This window comes from Procambarus clarkii, chromosome 19 (assembly GCF_040958095.1).
Source record: "Procambarus clarkii isolate CNS0578487 chromosome 19, FALCON_Pclarkii_2.0, whole genome shotgun sequence".
Taxonomy (NCBI): Eukaryota; Metazoa; Arthropoda; class Malacostraca; order Decapoda; family Cambaridae; genus Procambarus; species Procambarus clarkii.
Window position 1 is genome coordinate 28,258,781 of NC_091168.1, and position 24,957 is coordinate 28,283,737.

The following is a 24,957-nucleotide window of genomic DNA, read 5'->3' on the forward strand; positions in this document are numbered from 1 at the left end:
CCTACGGAGAGATACAGGGCCTACGGACAGATACAGGGCCCACGGGCAGATACGGGGCCCACGGACAGATACTGGACCTACGGACAGATACAGGACCTACGGACAGATACAGGACCTACGGACAGATACAGGACCTACGGACAGATACAAGACCTACGGACAGATACAGGACCTACGGACAGATACAGGGCCTACGGACAGATACAGGGCCTACGGACAGATACAGGACCTACGGACAGATACAGGGCCTACGGACAGATACAGGGGCCTACGGACAGATACAGGACCTACGGACAGATACAGGGCCTACGGACAGATACAGGGGCCTACGGACAGATACAGGGCCCACGGACAGATACAGGGCCTACGGACAGATACAGGGGCTACGGACAGATATACTGCCTACGTACAGATACAGGACCTACGGACAGATACAGGACCTACGGACAGATACAGGACCTACGGACAGATACAGGACCTACGGACAGATACAGGACCTACGGACAGATACAGGACCTACGGACAGATACAGGACCTACGGACAGATACAGGACCTACGGACAGATACAGGACCTACGGACAGATACAGGACCTACGGACAGATACAGGACCTACGTACAGATACAGGACCTACGGACAGATACAGGACCTACGGACAGATACAGGACCTACGGACAGATACAGGACCTACGGACAGATACAGGACCTACGGACAGATACAGGACCTACGGACAGATACAGGACCTACGGACAGATACAGGGACCTACGGATAAACAGAGCATCAAAACGGACATATAAGACACCTATCACTAAGGTAAAGCTCCTTATAAGAACATATAGAGCACCTATAAAGGACAGAGAGAGCACGTATTTGAAAAATAGAGCGCCTAAGGGACTCATTGAGAACCTACCCAAGTGAAGAGCCTCTCAGAGGCTCTATACAAGATATTACTTAAAGAAAGAAACTGTATAACTTACTGATATAGGGTCCAGTAGTTTAGTAGTCTACGCTCTCGACTCACACTCGAGGATACCGGGTTCGATCCTCAGGGTGGAAGAGAAATGGTTGGGCACGTTTTCGTTCACCTAATGCCGCCGTTCACCCAGCTGTAAATATAGGCATCCTAGGTAAGGGTCAGTAGTTCGAGCTTAAAGTGATCTTGATATAAGCCTAAAGGATCACAAGGGCGTATTGTAAAAACTAATTCGAACAGGCAGAATGTGTTCGGATTGCTCGAGAAGAACGTGTTTGGAAATGCGCCAATCAAAGCGTTCGAAATTGAGAGTGCAGTCAGCGGTAATTAGCTCCGTTAAATATGCAAATGGAAAGGAAAAGGAAAAATGTGTTTGTAATACAGAAAATGTGAAATGACATTCTCGAAAGGAAAGAAAATGGAAAATGTGTCGAAACGAAGCGACACAGAGAACGGAATATATATATATATATATATATATATATATATATATATATATATATATATATATATATATATATATATATATATATATATATATATATATATATATTATATATATATATATATATAAATATATATATATATATTATATATATATATATATAAATATATATATATATATATATATATATATATATATATATATATATATATATATATATATATATATATATATATATATATATATATATATATATATATATATATATATATATATTATATATATATATATATATAAATATATATATATATTATATATATATATATATAAATATATATATATATATATATATATATATATATATATATATATATATATATATATATATATATATATATATATATATATGACAATGTCAGACCACGGAGGAAAAATGAAACAGGAAATTTCCTTAAGTACTTTCGTATATTAAATACATCTTCAGAAGGTGTTAAATACACCTTAACACATATATTAAATACACCTTCTGAAGATGTATTTAATATACGAAAGTACTTAAGGAAATTTCCTGTTTCATTTTTCCTCCGTGGTCTGACATTGTCACATTCTTAATCACGTGTTTATTTTCGTGATATACACACATATATATATATATATATATATATATATATATATATATATATATATATATATATATATATATATATATATATATATATATATATATATATATATATGTCGTACCTAGTAGCCAGAACTCACTTATCAGCCTACTATGCAAGGCCCGATTTGCCTAATAAGCCAAGTTTTCCTGAATTAATATATTTTCCCTATTTTTTTACTTATGAAATGATAAAGCGACCCATTTCATTATGTATGAGGTCAATTTTTTTTTATTGGAGTTAAAATTAACGTAGATATATGACCGAATCTAACCAACCCTACCTAACCTAACCTAACCTATCTTTATAGGTTAGGTTAGGTTACGTAGCCGAAAAAGTTAGGTTAGGTTAGGTAGGTTAGGTAGTCAAAAAATAATTAATTCATGAAAACTTGGCTTATTAGGCAAATCGGGCCTTGCATAGTAGGCTCAGAAGTGCATTCTGGCTACTAGGTACGACATATATATATATATATATATATATATATATATATATATATATATATATATATATATATATATATATATATATATATATAGAGGGCAGCTTCCCATCCTTTTCCATCTCGTAAGTGAAACGCAGCACGGAACTCTGCTCAAATGCCTCTTTCAGCTCCTGCAGATGTCTGACATCAGGTACCTGTGTAAAAATGTCGTCAACATACCTGCAGTATATGGCCGGTTTCAAGTTCATGTCGACTAAGACTTTTTGCTCGATGGTACCCATGTAGAAGTTTGCAAACAGGACACCTAGGGGAGAACCCATGGCGACCCCATCTACTTGCTTATACATGTGCCCATCCGGGCTCAAGAAGGGTGCCTCTTTAGTACAAGCTTGGAGTAGTTTCCTTAGAATATATTCTGGTATGTCAAGAGGAGTACAGGCTGGATCACGATACACTCTGTCGGCTATCATCCCGATTGTCTCGTCCACAGGTACGTTGGTGAACAGTAATTCTACGTCCAACGAGGCTCTTATCCCTGTGGCCCGTGTGCCCCGCAGTAAGTCAACAAATTCCTTTGGAGACTTCACCCTTCTTGAGCCCGGATGGGCACATGTATAAGCAAGTAGATGGGGTTGCCATGGGTTCTCCCCTAGGTGTCCTGTTTGCAAACTTCTACATGGGTACCATCGAGCAAAAAGTCTTAGTCGACATGAACTTGAAACCGGCCATATACTGCAGGTATGTTGACGACATTTTTACACAGGTACCTGATGTCAGACATCTGCAGGAGCTGAAAGAGGCATTTGAGCAGAGTTCCGTGCTGCGTTTCACTTACGAGATGGAAAAGGATGGGAAGCTGCCCTTTCTAGATGTAAGAGGCATGGAAAAGAGCGGAGGTTTCCACACTGCAGTCTACACTAAGGAAACGAACATAGGAATGTGCCTAAATGCCAACAGCGACTGCCCAGACAGGTACAAGAGGAGTGTTGTTAACGCATATGTCGACCGTGCTCTCAGCCACAGCTCAGGATGGAAGCAAGTCGACGAAGAACTCTGTAGGGTACGGCAGGTCCTAGTCAACAACGGCTTCTCCAATGGTTTCGTCGAAGACATCATAAGAAGGAAAGTGAAACGCCATGCAACCTCTGAAGAGACAACTAACACAACACCTATACCCCCTATTAGACTATTTTACAGGAACTTCTTTTCCACAGCTCATAAAACGGAGGAAAGCGTCCTGAAAGATATTGTTAATAGAAACGTTATCCCTACAGACAAAAATCAGAGGATACAACTGACGATTTACTATAAAACCAGAAAAACGGCCTACCTACTCATGAGAAACTCTCCAGACACAAAGCAAAACGCTTTAAAAGAGACCAACGTCGTCTATGCCTTCAAATGCCCTCTTGGGGACTGTAAGCTCCAAAAAAAACAGTATATAGGCAAGACAACAACATCTCTTTCTAGGCGTTTAACGATGCATAAGCAACAGGGCTCCATTAAGGAACATATAATCTCTTCCCACAACCAAACCATCGCCAGAGAAATCCTAGTAAACTACACAGAAATCATCGATAGATACAGCGATAGCAGACGGCTTGACGTTTGCGAGGCACTACACATTAAGAAGTCAACACCAGCAATCAACAGCCAATTAATGCACAACTATATTCTACCCACCTCAAGACTCCGCTCCAATATAGAAGCATCAAGAAATATGGACCAATAGGCTTTCTACAATCACTTCCATTTCAATACCCATTGTTTCGTGTTCTGTCTTGTGTTGATGAAATTAATACCCTATTAAATACCACCTCACCCCATCCACCTCACTCAAATGTAGATATAAACAAATCGGAGATATGTAAGTTCTATTCAGTTGTGTATGTGTAAAGTCTTTGAAAATGTAATATATATATATATATATATATCCTAGCTTCTCGACGGCACATATACACTGGGTAGGCTAAGCTGGATGGTCTCACTAAGCTATTGGTGTTGGCCCGAAGTGAATAGCCTGTTTTAATTACACAGTTGGACGTTACAGGCCAAATGGGACCCGTTTTACGCATATATTTTCATTACAATACGCGGAAACTCAACAAAGTTATAGCTAACTCTTATGAAAATAATTTTTTTTCATGTATTTGAAAAATAAATTGTTTATTTATTTTAATGACAAAATGAGCCGAAATCCCGTTTTGTTATTTGAAATGAAATCATCGACTTTGGGGCAATATTTTGATTTGTTATTTTTTTATTATTTTTAAACGAATTTTTCAGTTTAATTTTAATAATTCAATAAAAATACGATATATGGTTCAAAGGCACATTGTAACGAGGCTATGTTGGGTAGGTTAGGTCGACACAAGGCTATGTTGGGTAGGTTAGGTCGACACGAGGCTATGTTGGGTAGGTTAGGTCGACACGAGGCTATGTTGGGTAGGTAAGGTCGACACAAGGCTATGTTGGGTAGGTTAGGTCGACACGAGGCTATGTTGGGTAGGTAAGGTCGACACGAGGCTATGTTGGGTAGGATAGGTCGACACAAGGCTATGTTGGGTAGGATAGGTCGACACAAGGCTATGTTGGGTAGGATAGGTCGACACAAGGCTATGTTGGGTAGGATAGGTCGACACAAGGCTATGTTGGGTAGGATAGGTCGACACAAGGCTATGTTGGGTAAGTGAGTCGATTGGATTTGTTTAGCTAAATTAAGATGGTGGTCATGTGTGACTAGAAAGGGTTGTATAGTGTACCTAATAGACTAGTATTATAAACTAGAGAGGTATTAGGTCATAATTTGTTGATTAAACTAGATATACTTAGACTAAATTAGTCATACGAGGCTAAATGAAGCCTATGTTGGGATGTAGTCAACTGAAATGAGTTCCAGTTAGGTAGATGAGGTTTACCAAGGCTGTAAACTCTTAAAAGTACTTGATAAACGTGGGTTAATATTATTCGGGGCAGTTAGGACAGGTGAAGTTGGACGGTAGAGCCACGGTCTCGCTTCATACTTACTTGCTTAACTGTCTCAAATATAAAGTGAAATATATATAATGAATGACATGAAAATATAAAAACGGAAACCAAATACAAAACGCAGTCAAATCATAACATAGAACGAAAAAGCAATATTAAGGATTTGGGTGTACTCATGTCAGAAGACCTTACCTTTAAAGAACACAATAAAGTAGCCGTCACAACTACAAGAAAAATGACAGGTTGGATTACAAGAACCTTTCACACTAGAGATGTCGGAAAATCCGACACCATTTAATAATCATACAGATAATAGCTGTATTACCAACAAGTTACCCATAGAAAACGTAACTTGTAGTGGAATTACCATCTAAAGAAAACGGGATATCATCACCACATACCATTATAATTCACCAGCTATTCTGCTGGGAATTATTCTTAAATACATTAGTCTTTGGACTTTACCATCATAAAAACATCTTATATAAATTAACTTAATTATCAATATTAAAGTAGAGTAAATGTGACCCTTCTATCACTTTCTGAAATCTGGACAAAGTAGGCCAGGCGTCAGGGAGGAAGGAGGGAGCCATTGTTGTGTCACCTCCGAGACGTGTGGAGCAAATTCGGCTCCTATCATTCTGGACAATGTCGGCCAGTAACGTCAATAGTATGGAGTGTTAAACAGCCATTGTTTGTACTAGACCAGAGGCTTACACGGGAGCAAATTCGGCTCCTGTTAAATTTACTTGGACGTAGTGTTATGGAAACCAAAGGTGTACCATTTTTCAACACGCTGTCTACATATCAAGTTAAGTGTTCTTTCCGAAACCCATTATCTATCATTAGTGGCCATTAATGTCATTGGGTAGGGTTATCCGGTTAGAACGCGAAATCGCCTCATACTAAAGGTAATTAAGCCAGGTCTTTAATGTTCCATGTACAGTTTTCTCTGAAATACTTGTCATATATAGGATTCTGGCTTCACAGCTAGCGCACTTTTGACAGGTCAAGACGAGGAAGCAAGATTTGTGCACCAGTTACTGGGTGATATGGAAGCTGCCTCAAAGAGGATAATTTGGTGTCTACACCCTAGTTATACCTGGTGGACTAACCTGCTGTACTATAAGATAAGGAACCTTTTCAATGTATGTAGTTATTTCTGTAGTTTGATTGGCTGCATATATATAAACTAATAAACCCCCCCTAATGTGTAGAGGATCGATTTGTGAGATTAAGAGATTATTGCAGAAATACAGTCCACTTATCATTATACAAATTGCTATCGAAGTATATAAATTAACGTAAATATAAATTCATATAAATTAAATAAATATAAATCTCACAGGTCGGTTCCCACAAGAGATGCTATACCAATGATGATACTCTTCAAGACGTTAGTGCTCTCTAGAGTGGAGTACTGCTGCACAATGACAGCCCCTGTCAAAGCTGGAGAAATTGTTGACCTGGAGAGCGTGCAGAGATCCTTTACTGCTAGAATCCACTCAGTAAAACATCTAAACTATTGGGACCGACTAAAGAGCCTAAATCTGTATTTTCTTGAGCGCTGGCAGGAGAGATACATAATAATTTACACGTGAAAAATATTAGAGGGGCTGGTCCCAAACCTGCACACAGAAATAACAGCACATGAGACCAGAAGACATAGCAGGATGTGCAGAATACCCCCGTTGAAGAGCAGAGGTGCAACAGGTACTCTGAGAGAGAACTCTATCAACATCAGAGGCCCGAGACTGTTCAACACGCTTCCACTACACATAAGCGGCATAACTGGCCGACCCCTCACAGTGTTCAAGAGAGAACTTGATAAGCACCTCCAAAGGATACCTGATCAACCAGGCTGTGACTCATATGTCAGGATGCGAGCAACCGCTTCCAACAGCCTGGTTAACCAGTCCAGCAACGAGGAGGCCTGGTCGACGAACGGGCCGCGGGGACGCTAAACCCCGAAAACACCTCAAGGTAACCTCAAGGTAAGGTAGGTCTCAAGTGAACAGCTTCTCAAACAAGAAGATTAACATTTGTCAACCTTTAAGATCTTACGTTATCTTGTGGGTGCAAAATGGGGAAATCTTTTGAGAACAGTATCTATATCTGACAAATAATATTTTCTTAACCCAAACAATGTGGGGTTTATTATTCTACACATATTTCTAATGTCTCTCAGGTGTTCACACTCTTTCAAATAGTGGTCAAGGCGGTGTCCGTCACTCTCATCACAGATTCTGCAAATCTGCTCAACTGTTGTTTCCATTCCGAATCTCCATGGATATTTGTATCCAAGACGGATTCTCGCTATTACTGATTCTCTCCCGCGGCCACCTCCTCTTCGTCCATAATGATTGAGGTTGCCAGTTGCAACCATGTTGTACCATCGTACAGATTCACTGATGTGTGCTTCTATCCTCCTTTCCTCAGTTACCTTGTCAGGTGATGTTGCCTGACAATACCTCTAATTTGTAGTAGAGTCTATGGGTATGAAGTATTCAATATGGTCTCCTTCAGCGCCTTCAGCAGCCAGCACATCTGCTCGTTCATTCCCACATATTCCAACATGGGAGGGGATCCACAGAAACTTGACGACTCTTCCCTGATTAGTTAGTACCTTCACAGCTCTCTTGACTTCAGCGACTATCGCAAGATTTTCTGCCCGAATTTTACTTAGGCTTTGCAGTGCTGCTTTTGAATCAGTGCAAATCACTGCACTATTAGTGTTTCGTTCAAGGAATCTTAACGCCATAACAATGGCAGTTAACTCTGCTTGCGTTGAAGAGGCATAGTTCTCAATACGGGCTTTTACTTCATTTCTGTATTGAAAGACATTATTCCAAATTAAAGTGTATGCTGCACCACCCTCGCCATTGACAGGGTTAGATGACCCGTCAGTGTAGATTTGATCTAGTTCATCTCCGGCTTTTTAGTAAATTTCCTCGAGATACTTGTGCCTCATTTTTTGTGGTATCATGTTGGACTTTTTCGTTGTCATCTCGTTGATGATAATCCTGCACGAGTCATCCTCCCAGGGAGGTAACCTCTCTACAGGCAGGAGCTCACGGGCTTGCTCAAGCAGGTGAAGTTCTTCCAGGTAGCAGACTGATCTGTGATGCCATTTTTTGCTTCTCCTGTTTCCTCCTGTGAGTAACACAGAACTCAGTTTTGTCATGGTAATATCATTGTAATGGTGATCTCTGGCTATCTTAATTGCAAAGTTCGCATTCAGTTCCCTAAGTCTGTTTTTAACACTGGGGAGGGACAACTCCTCTCGTAGATTAAATGTTTTGGCAGTTCTTGGGACTCCAAGAATGATTGTCATGGTTTCATTTTGTATACTTTCGATCCTTTTCATATCGCTTTGGGAGTAGGTGCACAAAACTGGTGCGGCATAGTCTACGACGGAGCGCACATAGGCTGTGTACATCATTTTAAGCACGGCAATAGAGGCCCCATGCCCATTCCAGGTCATGGCTAACAGTGCCCTGAGTTAACTTTTGCATGTTCCTATGAGTTGGTTGAGCTCCTCTTTCTTCCCCTTGTTAGAGCCGACAGTGACGCCAAGGTACCGATAGTGACCAACCCATTCAAGTGTTTCACCATTAATTTGTAGTTCTTCATTTTCTCCCCTCTTGTGATGAGAGTATGCTTTTGTCTTGTTTGTGGAGAGAGTGAAACCGAGCTCAATACATTTCCTTCCAAGGAATTCAATGGACTGTTTAATTTTTCCCAAGGTGGGAGCTTGTATTAGAACATCATCTGCATATCCCACTTGTTGTGTTCCTTCCGGAAAATCAATATTGGCAATGGCGTTCATAAGTACATTGAATAGTGTAGGGTTTAAGACCCCCCCCCTCCTTGGGGGGTACCGAATTCCATAATCATTGTTCTTGAGACTGCTCCATTGAAGCAGACCTTGGCCTTCCTCCCTGTGAGGTAATCTTCAACCCATTTCATGAGTCTCCCCTTGACACCCATGCATGCAAGCTCGTCCAGGATCACAATCCCCTGTGCTTTGTCGAAGGCTCCTTTGATGTCAACCCCACTTTCCGTACTCCCTCCCTACATTTGACCCCCTCCCCCGCTTGTCGTGCCACTCTCCCTTCCCCTTCCGCCTACCAGCCCCCCCCCCCTCTCACTTTCCTCTTCCCAATCTCGACCCCCCCCCCCACCTGTCTCCGTACCCTCCATCCCCCACACCCCACCACCCCCTGTCAACAAATGTCAACAAATTCAGAGTACTTAGCTGTGTCATTAGCTAAGTAATTAACTATACAATTTGTTGTGCTCCGTCCTTTAACAAATCCATTGACCCCCTCCCCTAACCTGCCTATTGTGTGCAACAGTCGTTTTAGGATGATCCTTTCAAGCATTTTGCATGTGCATGACATGAGACTGATAGGTCTGTAATTACCAGGGTCATTGGGCTTCGGTATGGGAACGGTTATTGCATGTTTCCATTGTGTGGGCAACTCTTCATTAAGGAATTATTTGTAAAAAAAGTGGAGCAGTGGATTCCCGGACACTTCACACAGTGCATTGAGTATGCCGTAGGTGTCGCCATCTTCACCAGGTGCTGTACTTTTACCCTTTTTCATAGCGCCCCCTTACTTCCTGGCCTGTGATTGGTTCCCCATATTCGTCATCACTAGACAGTGCTCTTGTTATCCTAATTCTTCTGTCATCATGTCGCAGGAGCTGTTCCCTGCTGATTTCTGCAGGGAGGGAGGAGGAGGATGCTGCATCACTCCACTTGTGAATTAGTTCCTCAGCCTTACCCTGGGGGTCTTTGTGAGCCGCAGGCCGGGCTCTGCCCCCCTTAGCTATCTGAATTTTTGCCCACACTTGTCTTGCAGATGTTTCCCGTCCAATAGAGCTAGTAAGGTCAAGCCATTGTCATTCCCGCTCTTTAATCTTCTCTTCCCTGGCTACTTGACACACAGTTTTAAACAGCTCTTGGATGCTGTCAGTGGGATGTCTCCGGTACTCTCTACTCATGGCTCTTACATTTGCATTGAGCATCTTTATGTAATCGTTCTCATACCATTTTATTTTCTTCTTCTGAGTGTTACTGCGCCCAGGTGTACGGCGCGGAACTCTGAGACAGTGCTCAATTTAGTTATTAAGAACCATTAACAAATGTATTAATGTCTTCTGGGATTTGGTATGCCGTGAACCAGTCACTCATCCTGTTTATGAAGTGCGGACTCATATCTGGTCCGAGTGATAACCTTTTCATTTTATTTGTCTCTTTCCTTCTCTTGCTCATGTCGACGGTGGTAATTAGTGCCCAATGCTCACTACATAAACTGTGCACAATGTGTGTACTGGCATCCGTGTCCTGTGCATGCAGCAGGAGAACATAGTCTAATCTTCCTCCTCTGAGGTGAGGTGGCTGTTCATCACCCAGGACTCTAAGGTTTTCACTTCCCCTGACAAAGAGTGACAGTTTCCGTCCATTGGCATTGGGCTGATGACAGTTGGCACCAAAATGAGGGTGCCTGGCATTAAGGTCACCCACCAGCAGGGTAGGTTCTTCATTAATAAGTTCAGGTAGGCCTTGTTCAAGTGAAGGAAGTGCGCTCATTAACTCGCCTTATTCTTAGTGAGGTAGTTTGACCAAGTTGACACAGAGGAATTCCTGACACCAGCAGCTTCCAGAACAAGAGGTCATAGATTCAAGCTTAGAAAGCAAAGGTGCCGAAAAAATATTAGAAAGTTTTCTTTTGGAAACAGAGTGGTAGAGGGTTGGAACAAGTTAAATGAGGTGGTGGAAGCCAAAGCCGTTAGTAGTTTCAAAGCGTTATACAACAAAGAGTACTGGGAAGACGGGACACCACGAGCGTAGCTCTCATCCTGTAAGTACACTTATGTGATTACTCTTAGGTAATTACACACACAGACACAGCTAGTTAGCGAGACTTGGAAGGGAGGACTGAGAGAGAGAGGGCCAGGAGTCAGGAGGCGGATTTAAAAGTTAATGGGTCAATATTACCATATTAATAAGCTGACCTGTCCCCCCCCCCTCTCCTTTTACCCTCGACACCCTCCCCCCCCCCCCTCAACCACCCCCACCTGCCACCCACTCTACCTCCCCCACTCCCTACCCTCGACCCCCACCCCCCACTTTCCGTATTTTTTTTTTTTTGGGGGGGGGGGAGTAAAGAGAAAGGAGAGGCATAGGTGAAGGGAAGTATAGAAGTGGGAAATACAGTGAGAGGTATGAAAGCAGGCGGGCTGTCCGCCTTGCTGACACGATGTGTGGGTGTTGGCAGCTAAGCTAAGCTGGCTCCCTCTTGTCAGGGAGCTGTGAGTGTGTGAGAGGTTCTTCACGTGTGTTTCACCATATATGGATGTAAGTAGATGCATACTGTGTAGCATTCATATATACACACTCCGATGCTTCCACACATGTTATTCTGTTTAAGGCTCTTTATTTCAATATTATTATTTATCGAGTTGTTCATACATACATATTATTATTTATCGAGTTGTTCATATATACACATATATGAACTGTTCATATATACATATATATATCTCATCTGGGGATTATATACTTGTACGCCTTCCCTACTTTTGACCCCGCCCCCTCCCCTCCTCCCCTACTCCCCCATGTCGAGCCACTCTCCCACCCCCCTCCGCCTGCCCGCCCCCCTTCCCAATCTCGACCCCCCTTCACCTGTCTCTATCCCCTCCTCCCCCCACACCCCCCACCTGCCAGCCCACCCATCCCCCCCCATACTCGACCCCCGCCCCCCAATCCACCCGTGACTCTGAAGCCACAGTTGGATCGAGTCACTTATGATTCCTTACACATGTGGCCCTTTTGCAAGCACTAAGACTACGCTCCTCACTCTTAAGATCACCTGGCTAAGGTCTGGTGTTTGATTTGTAGGGGTCCAACAGCCTGGTTGACCAATCCAGTACACGAGGAGGCCTGGTCGACGACCGGGCCGCGGGATCACTGAGCCCCGGAATCACCTCAAGGTGACCTCCTCAAGGCAAAGGTAGGGGGGGGGGTGAGTGATCTTGAAGGTGGTGGAAGCCTCCACCGTCCCCAGCTTCAAGAACGTGTATGATACGGTGCTGCAATATGTATAGATGGTGTATAGATGCTCTAGATACGTTAGTTATAGGGCAGGGCTCCTGAACTGCATAGGTCTATCCATAGACATAAGTAGGTAAGCAAAAAATGCAATTTCTCTCTCTCTCTCTCTCTCTCTCTCTCTCTCTCTCTCTCTCTCTCTCTCTCTCTTACACACAGATGGGGATTGCAAGATTCTCCAGGAAGACTTAAGTTGCAGAGTTGGTCCGAGAAAGGGCTACTGGAGTTCAACATCAGCAAGTGCAAGGTAATGGAAATAGACAACCGACAAGGGCTTGAGAGTTGTTTATCCAAGAGTTGAAACCTCGATCCTACAGGAACGAAAATGTCAAAATACACACACACACGTTCCTTCACCCATATTTACCTTTGCACCCAAAAGATATCGATGGTATAATGGAAATATTAACCTCACTTTGTTCAAAGAAAGTTGTACTCACCTATTGGGAGCCGGTCGGCCGAGCGGACAGCACGCTGGACTTGTGATCCTGTGATCCCGGGTTCGATCCCGGGCGCCGGCGAGAAACAATGGGCAGAGTTTCTTTCACCCTATACCCCCTGTTACGTAGCAGTAAAATAGGTACCTGGGTGTTAATCAGCTGTCACGGGCTGCTTCCTGGGGGTGGAGGCCTGGTCGAGGACCGGGCCGCTGGGACACTAAAGCCCCGAAATTATCTCAAGATAACCTAGTTGTGCTTGCGAGGGTTGAGCTCTGGCTCTTTGGTCCCCGCCTCTCAACTGTCAATCAACTGGTGTACAGATTGACAGACACACAGTGGCATGTGTTTAAGACGTGGTGGAAGCTAGTGGACTCCAGGTGTGGCTTCTGAAGCAGGTCTGTGTATGGGAGCAGCCAAGACTATATAGGAACCACCGGTTAAAACACTCCTACGCTTGTGTATTCAATGGTAATTATAATCCTATGATTAAGGGGCATTGCTACAAGATGGGGATTTTGTAGCATCATGTATATAGTTATAGAGTGGGGTCACGGCGTCAGACCAAAAATAAAAATGTAAAAAATGAATTTTTGAGAGTTAATTTTTCAATTACCCTCGACAGTGAAGAAAAACGTAAGAAATATTGAGAAGTTTTGTGTTAGACTTATTAATCTTACCCTTTCGGTCATATTCAACAGCATATATATATATATATATATATATATATATATATATATATATATATATATATATATATATATATATATATATATATATATATATATAAAATATGTGAACAAGCCTGAATGGTCCCCAGGACTATATGCAACTGAAAAACTCTTGGGGTGTGTGTGTATATATATATATATGTCGTACCTAGTAGCCAGAACGCACTTCTCAGCCTACTATGCAAGGCGCAATTTGCCTAATAAGCCAAGTTTTCCTGAATTAATATATTTTCTCTAATTTTTTTCTTATGAAATGATAAAGCTACCCATTTCGTTATGTATGAGGTCAATTTTTTTTTATTGGAGTTAAAATTAACGTAGATATATGACCGAACCTAACCAACCCTACCTAACCTAACCTATCTTTGTAGGTTAGGTTAGGTAGCCGAAAAAGTTAGGTTAGGTTAGATTAGGTAGGTTAGGTAGTCGAAAAAACATTAATTCATGAAAACTTGGCTTATTAGGTAAATTGGGTCTTGCATAGTAGGCTGAGAAGTGCGTTCTGGCTACTAGGTACGACATATATATATATATATATATATATATATATATATATATATATATATATATATATATATATATATATATATATATATATATATATATATATATATATATATAAACGTGTAACAATACTCTTAAGGTTTGATTCCAAATACCCTCGAGGCTAAGTTGTCAAATCTCTTGACAGTAAACAGTCCGCACGTACATTGAGAGCAAAGTAGCGCCGTAAAGCACTACTACATAAGACAGGTGTTGTTGGTATGAATGGCCAGGGGTCGCGAGGCTTTTAAAGGGCCGGCGGTGTTGTGTCATACGCGTGGCAGTTAAGCGCGGTGGGGGGGGCGGACCCCGGGTAGGACCGGGAGTGTCGTACGGCAATCAAACTCTGGCGTCAGTGTAGTCTGGACCTTAGTGGGAGGAGCACTATGAAAAATCCTGTCCTCATTGCTCTTTGACTGAAACTTTTATTTTTTTTTATTTGTTGGTTTTTCTGTTATATTTTATTTTGTTTGCTTTAGCATTTTATACTGGAATAACTAGTCGTGCACATACGTGGAACGTAGCAGGATTTGAGGGACTTTAGATGTGAGTACATATTTTATTTTTGTAATTTAAAATACCATTTAAAATGTTTGTTTATACATTGTAGGTGTAAATTTTATATGATTTAATATCGACTACACGTTATATGCTTGTGTTATATATATTTACTTTAAAAAAATCATATAAATATAATTCCATTAACATTTTATTCATAATTTGGTTTTAATATTAAACGTTTCTGGCAAAAATTCATCTATAACATTTAGTATGTTGCAGAGATGCTTTACTGACCATTATGATGGGTTACTTATAGTTCTAAACAATGCTAGTCTAGCTAAACACATCAAAATTATCAAATGGAATAATCATAAAAAAATTCGTTGGTAGGATATTCTCATATGACTACCAGAGTGCAGTGTTTCACTCTGCCATAATCTGAATGAATGTCGTTGCCATAATCTGTATGAATGTCGTTGCCATAATCTGAATGAATGTCGTTGCCATAATCTGTATGAATGTCGTTGCCATAATCTGTATGAATGTCGTTGCCATAATCTGTATGAATGTCGTTGCCATAATCTGAATGAATGTCGTTGCCATAATCTGAATGAATGTCGTTGTCATAATCTGAATGAATGTCGTTGTCATAATCTGAATGAATGTCGTTGCCATAATCTGAATGAATGTCGTTGCCATAATCTGAATGAATGTCGTTGCCATAATCTGAATGAGTCGTTGTCATAATCTGAATGAATGTCGTTGCCATAATCTGAATGAATGCCGTTGCTATAATCTGAATGAATGTCGTTGCCATAATCTGAATGAATGTCGTTGCCATAATCTGAATGAATGTCGTTGCCATAATCTGAATGAATGTCGTTGCCATAATCTGAATGAATGTCGTTGCCATAATCTGAATGAATGTCGTTGCCATAATCTGAATGAATGTCGTTGCCATAATCTGAATGAACGTCGTTGCCATAATCTGAATGAACGTCGTTGCCATAATCTGAATGAACGTCGTTGCCATAATCTGAATGAACGTCGTTGCCTTAATCTGAATGAACGTCGTTGCCATAATCTGAATGAACGTCGTTGCCATAATCTGAATGAATGTCGTTGCCATAATCTGAATGAACGTCGTTGCCATAATCTGAATGAACGTCGTTGATGGCATGCTTTGCAATATGGTAATCTCTCTCCACGATAACCAATTTTAAAACCTTGTATCACATGGTTCAGTTAGCCTCGTACACCTGTTCACAACCTAGTACGCATGTTTACATTTCCAATCTAATCCTTGTTCCAGTTTACAACTTATATACCACATATTCCCAATTTTTCATCCTTTTACAACATGTGGTACCGATTGCTGTGTGGTGCTCCTCCTGTTGCATAGTTTGAAGTATTGTTGCAGACTGTATATACTGATGTCCGATATTGATGTCAGTAACATTCCCATATTTTGATATCTGAGGGAAATGGGTATAATAAACATTGATGTTTGCGCAGATATTGGTAACATAGATAGTGAATGACGACGCAAATAATGATGTCACGACAAAAAAATATATATATATATATTGACGCATTTTTAACCAAGAACTTCATATTAATAATGATCAAGTCGAACCGTAGTGATTAGGCATGATATGCACGATATTCTATAGACATTGATGTCGCTGTTGGAAATATTGATGCCATTGGAAACCACCAAATGGTTCATGTGGGTTGCCAAAATGTTTTTTTTTTTTGGGGGGGGGGGTAGTTAAGTCGTGAAACATAAATTCCGAGTGTATCTGAAGCATCGAAAATTAGGAAGTCGTGAGGATCTAATTAGACACTTTTCAATTAACAAAACTGTGGTCGTGGGGTCGTAAGACCTTTGAGCTTTAGAAAATATGGCGGGAGTCACAAAAAAATGTTTGGGGGTAAGTACTGTGTACTAGATAAAATATATTACTTATCACCGTTGTTGACACAGGCTCAAATAAACTAAACGTCGATGCCAGTTGATTGTAAGGCATTTAACACAGACATCTGTGAATGACATGTACGTTAATCACTATCTGTATTGATGTCTCCAGGCAACCACTGAAAGCGACGTCACTAAACCACCTCTTACAGGCATCATGACTCGGCTGTCATGAATACAAGCGATCATTTTGTGTTTATAGATAAAATGTGTGTGTCACAGAGCTATAGTTACCTATGCAATACTTAAATTCCTCCTCTCGCAGGAGGATTTGCCAAACGGGAAGGTGTAGCCTAATCAGCTGGTCAACACTTGCAAACTTTGCATGTGTTTTGATGTTATGCACAAGAATACAAGAGTGGACAACCAATTGCAAAGAGTTTCAGCCTCCCCCTCATACTTGCAGGTTGAAATTGTCTAATAAATGTACATTCAAATAATTTTTTCTGGAACACGAAGCATGTGTATATACCGTAGGCTTGTATCCATGTCTTCCCCCCCCCCCCTCAAGGAGGAACTATTGACCCTCCCCAGGATGCCACCCACAACTGTTGCCAAACTCCCAGGTACCTGTTTACTGCTATGTGAACGGCGCCATTAGGTGAAAGGAATCATGCCCCAACCATTTCTGGTATCACACCCGAGATCCCCGATTGTGAGCCGAGAACGAAGCCAACTGTACTACGAGACTCGGTAATGTAATGTTGGAAAGTGTGACGTAATTCCCTCCGGCAGTATTTTAATACACAAAAGAAAGAATAGGTCCGTACACTCACCCAAATATGACTTGACTCACGCCCCGACAAGTATTACTAGATCTCCCCCATAATATTTCCAGGTCCCTATAATATTACTTCATCACCCCCCATTGTCACTAGATCACATCCCCCCAAACACGGACACTGGTGCTGGTGCAGACCTTCTAGACGGCCCCGCGACGCTTAGCATTCTCTCTCGGTCGCCGCGCTCTGAAGAGAAGTGCATATATAGCCTATTATGCCCCGCGTGGCCCTGATGGAGTGGTGTGTCGCGTTTGTACTCGCTGGACAAGGGGGGTATATCATGTCTGTCTAATGGACTCACAAGTATATTTTTGTGTTTGCGTCCAGTCATTGCATTGGATCCCATAAGTAATGGTAATGTCTTCTCCACAGACTGGATCATCTTGATTTATGGTTCATATTACATAGGATCACCTTTTCTTAAGGTCCTAGTAGACACACTTTGGAGTCAAATGACTTTACTAGTTGGAGCTTTAGTTATAAGTTATTTATTAGTTTTACATATTTTTGCATTAGCCTAGTGTGTGCTTCATGCAAGGCTAATTGTTTTCTTTATAAGAGAGTGCAGTAGATTCTATTTCAAGAGCCTAGTCCAGACGCTTGTGTTGAGCTCATGCTTGTTAGTTGTGAGATAGTCAAGTTTGTTTAATATCATGACCAAAATCATGCACGAAAAATCATGTTTATTTGCCGGCTATCACCTAAGCCACAACCATGTGTTTGTTGGCATTAGTGTGCTTGTCTTAGAGTGGTATCCAGTTTACCGAAGCGTGACCACACCGTGGAATATCCAGTTTCCTTGCCACAGTCAGCTGCATGATTTCTTTTATTCCTTGCTTTCTTTTTTTTCCTTTGCTTCCTTTTATTCCTTGCTTCGCTCTGGCTGGTATGTGTAAGGATGGTGTTCGCGCGCGCTCGCAAGCACCTCGCATGCAAACAAGCATGTTCAGTTGTAGGCTACTCTAGAATTAGTACCTCCCTGACAGCCTAGCTACGCTTATATTGTTCCTGCTGCAAAGTGAAACAGATGCTCAATCTATACACCTATACATACGTCAATTTTAACGTGTTGTGTAAGCGCAAATATGATATTTTCCCTAATGTAAATTTTAATTTATTTTGATGTAGACAGTTAGATACAACCTTGATGGGTTAAGTTAGGTGTTTTGGTATTTCATTTGACTGTTGTTGGTATTTGCAGTAGATGAGCCATGTATTGTCTTCTAAACATATACAGACGGTTTGGCATCTGGATTCTCGTATATTTGGCAATTGTTTATGAGGTAGTGTCGGATTACATCGGGGGAATTTGGGAATGCCATTCGATTTGAAAACCTTGAATTTCATATTTTATTTAATATGTGTAAAGGTCGCCCCTCGTATCTTCCAGACCCTTTGCAAGCAAGCGTGCAAGGTTCTCCTGCTAGCACAATCAGTTCTATGCGGAATGTATATACTGTTCTCTCGAATGTGGGTGACTTAGGAAAGATTATCTTGCATTCCTTGCTGCATCAGAGGGGAAGAGGAGGGGGGGGGACGGTGGTTAAGATATATGAGTGTTTCAATGTTAGTTTTCTTACTCATCTCGAGTAGAATGGCTTATTAACTTTGTCACAGGTAGTGGTGTTGTATATATGTGACTGTTTACGCTAGAGCTGGTCAAGAGGGGAGGGAAGCGTATTGTTTATTGTTTGGTTAAATTGTGACATAGTAGGGAACCTTTCTTTCGGGGGAGGGGAGCTTGAATTTTCGCGTTATTGGTGTATTTCCCGATTTTTTTATAAGGGTTTTGTGTGTGTATATATATACATATATATATACTGTATATACACACCTAGTTGTACAGTTCCCGGGTCTTCTGGTAAGTGATTGGCGTTCTGTCCATCGACTCATCTAGCTGTTTACCTTCCGTCTGTGTCGCCGAGTCGTAGTCTTCCTAAGTGTGCTCCTCGATTCATTAATGCCCAAAACTGCCGATGTTGGAGTCTGGTGACAAACCTCTGGGCTCCCAAAGATGCACGAAAGAGTTAGGAAAAACATGTGCTCTTGAAGAGGGACTTGATTACCATCATTGACTGCATTTGAGCAGCCTGAGTGCAACAATACATAGGGAGCTGCAACGAATTATACTAGACTAGAGGCAAAATGAAATTCCCGCCAGTTATGTCACAGAACCACAAGTCTGTGGATCATTATCCAATAGGGTTAGCAGACTTCTTGACGTTACTGCTGCTAGCTTAGGCTTAGGCTAGCTTTACTGCTTAGGCTCGGCTAGAAATGTGTCCGAAAGTTTACACCACCTGCTGATTTTGACTTCACTAAATGTAAACATTGTCAGCGGAAATATACACATACCTTGACTCACTATGTAATCCAATGTGAAAAAATCGTTGAGTTTAGAGATAACTCCATCAGTGGTGTTAAAAGACTTGTGTAAGTACTTTATTCATAATGATGTACTGCTGGGAATCTTTGCCAAGTATCCCAAGTTTGGTGACTGTAGGTGCAGCCTGCACATGGCTGTAGGTGCAGCCTGCACATGACTGTAGGTGCAGCCTGCACATGACTGTAGGTGCAGCCTGCACATGACTGTAGGTGCAGCCTGCACATGGCTGTAGGTGCAGCCTGCACATGACTGTAGGGGCAGCCTGCACATGACTGTAGGGGCAGCCTGCACATGACTGTAGGTGCAGCCTGCACATGACTGTAGGTACAGCCTGCACATGACTGTAGGTACAGCCTGCACATGACTGTAGGTGCAGCCTGCACATGACTGTAGGTACAGCCTGCACATGACTAGGTGCAGCCTGCACATGACTGTAGGTGCAGCCTGCACATGACTGTAGGTACAGCCTGCACATGACTGTAAAGCTGCCGCCCAGTGACTCACCATAGATGTAAACTGCCTTGTTAAAGACAATATATATATATATATATATATATATATATATATATATATATATATATATATATATATATATATATATATATATATATATATATATATATATAAAAGGTGTGTGACAGGTCGAGTATATATGTAATAGTAATTAAAACAAAATTTCTGATGTAACCTTCATCCTTTCGTAAGGTGCTGTATACAAGGCTCTGGAACAATGTTAAATGTTTCAGAACATTGTATATAGTACTTTGTTATATTATGGAGTTTACATCCGAAAATTTGGTTGTTAATACACGTCCACACCTTCCACCTTCCACATATATTGGACCTTTCCTTTGCGGTATTGGAGTAAGTTTATCTATACACATACATGATAAGGTTGGAGTATATTAAAAAAAAATGGTGTAACTAGCCTCACAAGATTGTTACTTGCTTAGTAACAAGGAACTCAACTGTGGGGTTGAGTTCCTGAAGCCGTTGTGCCTCTTTATATATCTCTTTCCACCACCGCCCACGGGATGGGTATGGGGTCCACCACCACCCACAGGAGCGGTATGGGGTCCACCACCACCCACGGGATGGGTATGGGGTCCACCACCACCCACAGGAGCGGTATGGGGTCCACCACCACCCACGGGATGGGTATGGGGTCCACCACCGCCCACGGGATGGGTATGGGGTCCACCACCGCCCACGGGATGGGTATGGGGTCCACCACCGCCCACGGGATGGGTATGGGGTCCACCACCGCCCACGGGATGGGTATGGGGTCCACCACCGCCCACGGGATAGGTATGGGGTCCACCACCGCCCACGGGATGGGTATGGGGTCCACCACCGCCCACGGGATGGGTATGGGGTCCACCACCGCCCACGGGATGGGTATGGGGTCCACCACCGCCCACGGGATGGGTATGGGGTCCACCACCGCCCACGGGATGGGTATGGGGTCCACCACCGCCCACGGGATGGGTATGGGGTCCACCACCGCCCACGGGATGGGTATGGGGTCCACCACCGCCCACGGGATGGGTATGGGGTCCACCACCGCCCACGGGATGGGTATGGGGTCCACCACCGCCCACGGGATGGGTATGGGGTCCACCACCGCCCACGGTAGGGGTATGGGGTTCACCACCGCCCACGGGATGGGTATGGAGTCCACCACCGCCCACGGGAGGGGTATGGGGTTCACCACCGCCCACGGGATGGGTATGGGGTCCACCACCGCCCACGGGATGGGTATGGGGTCCACCACCGCCCACGGGATGGGTATGGGGTCCACCACCGCCCACGGGATGGGTATGGGGTTCACCACCGCCCACGGGATGGGTATGGGGTTCACCACCGCCCACGGGAGGGGTATGGGGTTCACCACCGCCCACGGGATGGGTATGGGGTTCACCACCGCCCACGGGATGGGTATGGGGTCCACCACCGCCCACGGGATGGGTATGGGGTCCACCACCGCCCACGGGATGGGTATGGGGTCCACCACCGCCCACGGGATGGGTATGGGGTCCACCACCGCCCACAGGAGCGGTATGGGGTCCACCACCACCCACAGGAGGGGTATGGGGTTCCACCACCGCCCACAGGAGGGGTATGGGGTTCCACCACCGCCCACAGGAGGGGTATGGGGTTCCACCACCGCCCACAGGAGGGGTATGGGGTCCACCACTGCCCACAGGAGGGGTATGGGGTCCCCCACCACCCACAGGAGCGGTATGGGGTCCACCACCGCCCACGGGATGGGTATGGGGTCCACCACCGCCCACGGGATGGGTATGGGGTCCATCACCGCCCACGGGATGGGTATGGGGTCCACCACCGCCCACGGGATGGGTATGGGGTCCACCACCGCCCACGGGATGGGTATGGGGCCCACCACCTCCCACGGGATGGGTATGGGGCCCACCACCTCCCACGGGATAGGTATGGGGTCCACCACCGCCCACGGGAGGGGTATGGGGTTCACCACCGCCCACGGGATGGGTATGGGGCCCCCCACCTCCCACGGGATAGGTATGGGGTCCACCACCGCCCACGGGATGGGTATGGAGTCCACCACCGCCCACGGGAAGGGTATGGGGTCCACCACCGCCCACAGGAGCGGTATGGGGTCCACCACCACCCACAGGAGCGGTATGGGGGTGCATAATAAAAGACTAAACACTCAAGCTTATGTATCTAGGTAAAAAGAGCTCCATGGTGCTGGCAGGCTGTGAGTACACAAGGGCGGGTGTTAGGTTATATACACCTGGCTTATATATATGTGGCCTGTTGAGCGACTCATGTTAGTGCTTTAAGAGAGACCCTGTGTGTCCTCGCCTTACACACGTGTGTGTTGTCATAACTGTTGTGTTGTGCTTGAGGAGAGACACGCGCCACGCGGGACCTGTTCCCTGGTGGTGGTCTTCCAGGGCACACGTGGAGGTGTTTTCTTAGAGTGATATATTGCTTCAAGGCGTCGTTTCTTCCCCCCCCTCCCTCTGTTAGGCTTCATTACGTGTACTCACCTAGTTGTATTCACCTAGTTGTGCTTGCGGGGGGTTGAGCTCTGGCTCTTTGGTCCCGCCTCTCAACTGTCAATCAACAGGTGTACTGGTTCCTGAGCCTATTGGGCTCTTATCATATCTACACTTGAAGCTGTGTATGGAGTCAGCCTCCACCACATCACTTCCTAATGCGTGTGTGTGTGTGTGTGTGTGTGTGTGTGTGTGTGTGTGTGTGTGTGTGTGTGTGTAAGCTTTAATAGTAAGGCTACTATTAAGGTCTCCCTAGTCTCTGACCAGGGAAGCCAGCTGGTCAGAGACCGGGCCGCTGGGGCCCTTGATCCCCGGAAACTACGCAAGGTGACCGCCATGTAAGGTAGCCAGACTCTACTCCGTGAAGTTGCTTACCAGATAATAATGCTCTATGTATATATTTATAAATTTTCTCTTTACCGTCATGGCGGGTTTTTCATGCAGTTTTATCTTTGGTATCGGAATGTAACCCGCAGCCCGACACCCGATACATACAGGAAGCCAAAATTCTTTGCTCCCAAATATAGTTCCTAGAGTAGAGGAGACATACCCACTTTTGAACTGGCGAGTAATATGGACAATACAAGTGAAAATGTATTTGCTCCAAAATAACGGGAATTATTGTATCGGTGTATTCAGCAGACCCTCCCTACTTATGATAGGGTGTTGATGTTGGGCATTAGGGACAACAATAAGTGTGGCCAATGTACTGAAATTGAGAATAATATAAACAAAAAAATCATGATGTGCAAGTCAATATTAGAGCAAGTCTTGTACGCAGGAACTGTTCGTGGGAGCCTAGTGGCCTAGATATTGGCTCGAGGGAAGAGAGAGCCTAGTCTTCCATTTTCTGCATTGATTTCTTAATTATATTTTCTATAATACAACAATTCTATTTAAATGTGTGTGTACATATTATACATATATTGAATATTACAACCTTTCCTCCAGAAAACGACTGAGGATGGGATATGCAAAATATGTGCTGATGCTGTCGAAAAATTATCAAAGTTTAGTATAATTACGTGGAAGGACCGTAGACAACAACAACAATGCCTAACTTTTATTAGTCTTTGTATATAACAAATGTATTAAATTAAGCCTAAGATTGCGTATGTAAGGCCTAGGATTAATTATTTAGGCCTAGAACAGGTTAGGTTTATGTTAAGGTTGTTTTGGCTTTAATTATGCCCCTTTATTTAATACATAAGTAGTCCAAAACTGATATTTTTAAGGGTACAACAGTCTGTATTTTGTACATTTCAAAGACAATAGATATAGGCACAATACATTTGGCTGGAAGGGTTGAAATAATACAGCCAGACTGGCTGTGACGATAGGCTTTCTTTGATAAAGAAATGAAGAAATGGTTTTAGCCGTTGTTGTTAAAGATTCGCTACCTGGAACAAAAAGATCCTAGTAGCACGGGCTATGGTGAGCCCGTAGTTGAGTTATGGTTTTAGCCGTTCGCATATGTGATGCTAATCTCTATACAGACAGGTCTACGTAGGCCAGACCAACCAAGGCAGTCTGGCAACAATTCTTACCGCCATTACAGCGGCCATATTGCAAACCATGGCAGTTAGTCGCGGGTGACACCAGCCAGGCTTTAGCATTAACGGGTAAAGCTCTCCGAATTTAATCCGGACACGTTCTGACCATATGGTGAATGCGACCTGTGGGGGATGAGGTTAGATGTGGGCTGGGGATGGTTCCTTCTGGTCAATGGCTTGACTAACGTTGGCGTTTTAGATGAGCAGACGCCAGCGGCTTGGAGAGGGGAAATCAGAGGATAGTAAGCTGGTTAGCATGATAAAATCACTCCAGTTAACTTGTGTGGTGGTTGAATTATCTATTAACCCGTCCTCCTAATAGCACGTGGCATTTTGATGTATACTTTACTCAAGGCTAAAATATTGT

General features: G+C 43.3%; 1 protein-coding gene across 1 annotated transcript in view; it reads left to right on the forward strand.

Annotated features, from left to right (window-relative positions):
* The first annotated feature begins 14,716 nt into the window (after positions 1 to 14,716).
* Positions 14,717 to 24,957, forward strand: part of LOC123757380 (uncharacterized) — a 759,793-nt gene continuing 749,552 nt past the window's right edge. The window contains exon 1 of the mRNA XM_069327407.1: positions 14,717 to 14,892. The gene's annotated coding sequence lies outside the window, so the exon portion shown is untranslated. The remainder of the gene's footprint in view (positions 14,893 to 24,957) is intronic.